We start from the raw sequence: 6,000 nt of genomic DNA on the forward strand, positions 1-6,000 counted from the left end.
AATGTTATTTCATTCCATTAGAAAAGTGAAGAAAAAAGATCAGGAAAGGAAACAAAGTCAGTCATTTGTATTTCATGCAAAATTACAGAAATATATTGTAGTAGTAACTAGGCAGTAGAGATAGTGACCAGGGATTTGGAAAGATTAAGTTATCTGACCTTTTAGATTTATCAGAACATACTGTATAACAGTTTTAAGTAGACCCTAAATATTATTATGTTTAGATTCCCTAAAAGCTTTTATTCATGTTTTACATTAATGCTGATTTTATATCTGAAAGCCATGGAAATCAAAGGTGATGAATTCAGAACTGTTCATCCACAGAAACTTCAGAGTAAAAAGAAAGAAACGGCTACAGTATGTAATGAATGTAGTACTACAGATCTCTCTTTTAGGCCTACTGCTCTTTTTGAGTTCAATAGTGATCTTATAATCTGGCTCAGAAATATTTTTTATGTTAAAAATGACATAATAACAGAGGGAAGTAACAAAAAAGTTAAGGAAGACGTGGACACCACCAAGGACTAAGGGTGAGTAAATACCAATATTTTCTATTTGTATTGATGTAATTATTGCATTTTTATTAATTGTTTGTAGTTTTCTAATTTACAGTACATGCTGGATTGTGGAAATATTAAAATAGGCAACCTTGCAATGTTTTACTATTTTATTTAGAAACTATGAAGGATTCCCTAATTGTTCTTTGGTAATTGAGAAACATAATCTCCCCTGGCATGTTAGTTACTTTTGTGTTTAGTTACCAAAATGTACAAAATTAATTCTCTATTATTGATTCCTTCGCATCTACAGGTAGCACTGCTCTTTTCTTCATTTTTGATTAGCCCTTCAATTGATTGTTGTAGGTCAAATTTATTAACTGAGACAAAATTCTAACTTTTACTGCATATCCCATCCCCACAAGGACTCGGGGAAACATTAGACTCATGATGCAGAGATCAAGGGAGCTATTTCACCAACTGTTTTAGCACAAATAATGAATGTCTTCGATTTTAACAACTGCTTCACACGTTTCTTTAATTTCATGGCTGTGGTTTTTAAAGTGCTTTTTAGAGTATGTACTAAGAAATGTTGTGTGCATAGAGATGAAATTCATTCAGTCCACCAAAATTACTCTTTTTTTTTTGTTCAGATCTTGTATTGTTGTCTGAATGTATTTAATACAGATTATCCATCTAGTAATAGTTTCAATATAATTTATTGACTTTCCTCCTCCAAAAAATGGATGGAAAAATAATTGGGGAAACAGCAGCCCCAGTTCAGTGATTTTATGTCATATTAGTTCTCAGAATGGCAAGGAATATTACAGCTGACTCCACGCACCCACACCATTCTCAAATCATAATGCTCCCATCAGGAAGACAGTACAGGGTACCAAATTCAAATCAAGACATTTATAAGAAGTCTCTTGTACCCTCTGAAATAAAATGGGTCAATGAATGTACAGTATGTAAATATAGTCCCCCACTACCTATTTATTTAGGTATCACATACTGTTGTTGTGATTTTATGTGACTTATGTTTTGCCTGTGTATTTTGTACTTTTATGGTAGAAGCTGAAGACAAATATCCACAGTAGTGGACAATAAAGTATCTATCTAGGGAAACCCTAAAACCTTCTAATGCAGTTCCTTTATGCTTGATTGCATCCTATTCCCTTTTGGCCTTCCAACTACTACTAAATAATGCTATGAGGTAGTAAACATGGAATAAGATTCTGATAATCAAAGGCAGTAGCAATCATTTGCTCGGGTTAATTATATAAAATATTAAAGAGTAAATCAGTGACAAAACCATTCCTGGTGAGGTCATTAAGGTGGCCCTCATAGGAGGGGAGAATTCACCTCATCAACTGAAGTGAGTGGAGACATTAAAAACGGCAGATTGCAGGAGAGGGTTGAATTCAGCCATTACACCAAGGTTAACAGTCCTACTCTTTTAAAAAATAGCCTGGGATCTTTAATGAACAAGTAGTCAGGATGAGGGTTTAACATCTCATAATAAAGGTGGCCCTTCATATTAGGGCACTGATTTTTGAAATTCTCGTCCAGGGTAAAGAGTGCCATCTGTTGGCAGCAGAAATATGATATTCATTGGAGGTGCCCACCCATCGCAGTTCTACAATACACAGACTAAGGCTTGTTTAGTTTTACAATAGAAATCAGAAAGTAAACGATTGGTTGAAATACTATACTAAAGAAGGACCTGACTTGTCAAATAATATAATCAGTATTCAGTTCTTTTGCCACTTATTTGCTGAATTAAAAAAAATGACTTTGGCAAATCACCGATACAGTGCAAATTACAAGATATGTTCATAGACATCAGGAGAAACAAAATAAAGTATTTAGAGATCCTAATCTAAAGTATGTTTTTTTTTTTTTTAGAATGTGTTCATTATAAATCTATATTGATATTTTTGGGCAATATAAACAGTAACCAAACATGAATCATTAATTTAAATGTTTACTAACCTCACTGGTTCTCAGAACATGTTTCTATCTAAATATCAACATTAATGTAAACACAATTTTCAACATTTTAGAGGCTTTTCATTTCAAAACATTTAAAGAGTTAACTATATTTTCTTATTTTAGACTTCACAATGCAAGCCTAGTGTTCAAGTCTTCAATAATGAGAAGTTTTAATGTGAACTGTTAGGCACATTCCCAAAATAATTTGGAGTTTTAACAGTAGTCACTTGCAAATCATTACATTTCGTATTCAGACCACTTACAAAGAGATTAATTTAATCCTGTATCATTCTGAAAAGCTTAAGGGTCTTCATGAGTCACACAGTTTAATAATGCAAAACACGTATTATGAAAAAGTAACATGATAATATCCATTAAAAAAAGACACTTCAGGTCAGAGCACACCATTGCAGGTCTCTGCTGGACAGTAGTTAAATGTGGTGAAGTAAAACAACCTTCCTTAATGTGAATTAATATAATTATTTGAGGGCATTTGCTGCATGATAATAACTTACAGGATTTCAGCAAAGGAGAAAATAATATTACTCTGGAGATTATTTAAATTAGAGAAATATTTTTTGGTATTACAAAAGCAATAGAGCAGCAAAGAACAAAGAGCAGTGCTGTATATCAGGTCTAATAAAGGGAAACCTAGATGATGAAAGGAAGTGGATAATATAAAAATGCAGCCATCTTGAATGTGTGTCAAAGCTCACGTCAGCAGAAAGCACATACAGTAAGTCCTGTCCAGTATACCGCTTTCAGCCCTCTTTCACTAGCCCGCTTTCACCAGATCTCAAGGTGGTACTTGTGTTGTTAAACAATACTAAAACAGTGGTTTCAATTATATTTATTGAAAATGTAACATATTTATAAGTGATACAGTATAAACATACAGTATGAAATACATAGGAACAAGTAAGAGGTTTATTCCATGCTGAAAAGAGAAGAAATGAAACAATGTTTCGGCTGTGGAGCCTTCTTCGGGTGTGAAAAAGACAGGGCAGACAGCAAAGATTATATAGCATAGGAGAACAAAAGCCAGGAGAGAGAAGGCTGGAGCAGGGGAGAGGCAGAGCAGCCACTCAGGTGGTACAAGGTCTAGAGAGGTGTGAAACGAAACCTACAACTGAATAGAGAGAATGAGAAGAAAACAAGTCTGTCGTTGAGAGAAGGGGGGAGGTCTGAACCAAGTTTCAGAATAATTTTAATTTCTGATGTCTTTCTGCTGTAGGAGTTAAGAAACCCTTTTTTGAGAACGCAGACAGAGAGATCAATGTGATCATGGCCATCAGAAATGCAATGAGAAACTATGGGTTTGGAGAAATCTTTCATCTTCACAGCCCTAACGTGTTCTCTGAAGTGGTCTCCGAATCTCCTTCCTGTTTCCCAATGTCACACTAACACCTCTGTGGGCAGTGTTGGTCGTAGGATATTTTGTTCACAGAGGGAAAAAAAAGTGTTGGCAAGTCAGCACACAAACAAACCAAAAGGCCAGTTTTACTGAAGTTAACACAGCTGGCCACACAAACGCTCACTGAGTCTCTTCATCAAGTATAAAAAAAAAAATGAACAATCTTTTTATAATATCCACTCATACCTTGCTTTTATTTCTAAACTCCTAACCTACAACAACCAACTCTTGACTCCCAACAAACCCCAGTGCTCACAACACCCTTAAAATAGGATTTGGGCTGTACCATTATAGATTCAATAGGTGTAAAACATAAAATTCACAAGACAAACAACACATAGCACAGTAGTCCAGACTACTTGTACATACAAATACATGAAACCCTTAATAATACACAGGACAGACATTCATTAGATCTTCTATACCTGGTTGCCATTTTTAGCAACAACATTAGGCTCTGATAACCTCCCCTCTCAGCATTCCAGCAATGGTATGTTCCACTAGATAAGTTTCAGGCATATAACCAGTCTCCTATCTGTTTGCAACCTTTTGACCTTTTTTTGAGGACACCTCCAAACAAATAGGCACTGGCTTCTCTTCTCATGCAGTGCTGTTAAGAGGTAAGGTAGTGGCATTCTACACTATGCTTTGTTTCTTTAGTGCCATTTCTCTACACATAGTGTTCTCTACCTTTAGTTTCCCCTCCTTTCCACAACCTGGGTGTGCACTCGCAGGCTGAGCAACAAAGAAGGTACTGTAGATTGGTGATAGCTGACGCACTCTTGTTTTTTAGAAAAACATAAGCTCTGTTAACTTCTGCCACCCCTGTTCTAGCATGTTCCATTTGCCACAGTGACAGACTGCTCTGTCACAACCCAATGTAGATGGCTGGGTATTTCCTGCAATCTACATTGTTCTGTCATTGGGTCTTGGAGGGACAAGATGTCATCTGAGTAATCCGGAATTGTCCTGAAGGGCCTTGAATGAGTGTGGTGTTAGATATGTACTTGCAGGTGATACAGTGAGCTCCTTTGCAAGGGAAAGTGCCTGGTGTGGATGGTTGCTGAGGATGGTCAAGGGAGCTGTGAAGAAGAAGGTTACGCAGATTAGGTGGTCAGCAATATGAGATGATGGGGTGGTCAGAAAAGAGAGCCCCAGTGGATGGATCTTCCTGTAGAAAAGAAAAGATGTTGTTAATGGTCCTGGGGATAGGAAGTGTGTTGCAGTGGAAGGGAAGCACCAAAGGAATGTGGTTGTTAAGCCGGGAGTTCCTGATCGAGCTGATCGTCCAGGGGCTGTTTATGGCTCGAGTGAGGGCACTGTCAATAACATAGGTGGGGTATCCTCTGTTGATGAAAAAAGAGTGCATTTTGAGTGCTTGATTTTGGAAATCCATGTCATCACTGTAAAGTCATCGTAGAGAGTTTTTAGTGTGTTAGTGTGCAATGTGGTAACAACATCCTGTCTCAACAATGTAAACATTGTATTTCATGAAATTGTTGGGTTAATAAACATTTACTGATTTTTTTCTGACAACCACAAACAGCTGCAGTACTTTAAGGATTTTACTTTGTAGTGCAGTACTTTTTTACAAGGGCAAAACGTATATCTTATAAAAACTAATTGAGTGCTCATAATGGTGGGGTAATTATCAGGCAATAATGTTTGAACTTATTTCCAAATTAAAGGATATAACATATTTTTGCAAAGAAGAAGTTCAATATCTTGTGTATCCTTCATTTTATGCTCATACCCAGTGAGCATCAATGCACATACCCGGTGTGGTATCACCATTCTAGGAGCTTTTATTTTTCTTTAGGAAATAATATTCCATTCAGCAAAAAGTGTTAGCATACCTGGTCAAGTTCAATGATACTGTATGCATGTTGTGCCATGACAGGAAGGTCTGAAAAATTGGTGCAATATGCAACCATTTGTTATTATGTACAAATGAAAATGTGCTAATTAAGGTGCAACATGTTGAGCAATAACATTGCTCATTCAAGAACCATCAATTAAACACTGTGATCTTGATCCATACAGTATTGCATTCCCATAACAAGTGAACCAGTCAATCTCTGCAACACAACATTT

The sequence above is a fragment of the Lepisosteus oculatus genome, chromosome 3 (genome assembly GCF_040954835.1).
Source record: "Lepisosteus oculatus isolate fLepOcu1 chromosome 3, fLepOcu1.hap2, whole genome shotgun sequence".
NCBI classification, from domain to species: domain Eukaryota; kingdom Metazoa; phylum Chordata; class Actinopteri; order Semionotiformes; family Lepisosteidae; genus Lepisosteus; species Lepisosteus oculatus.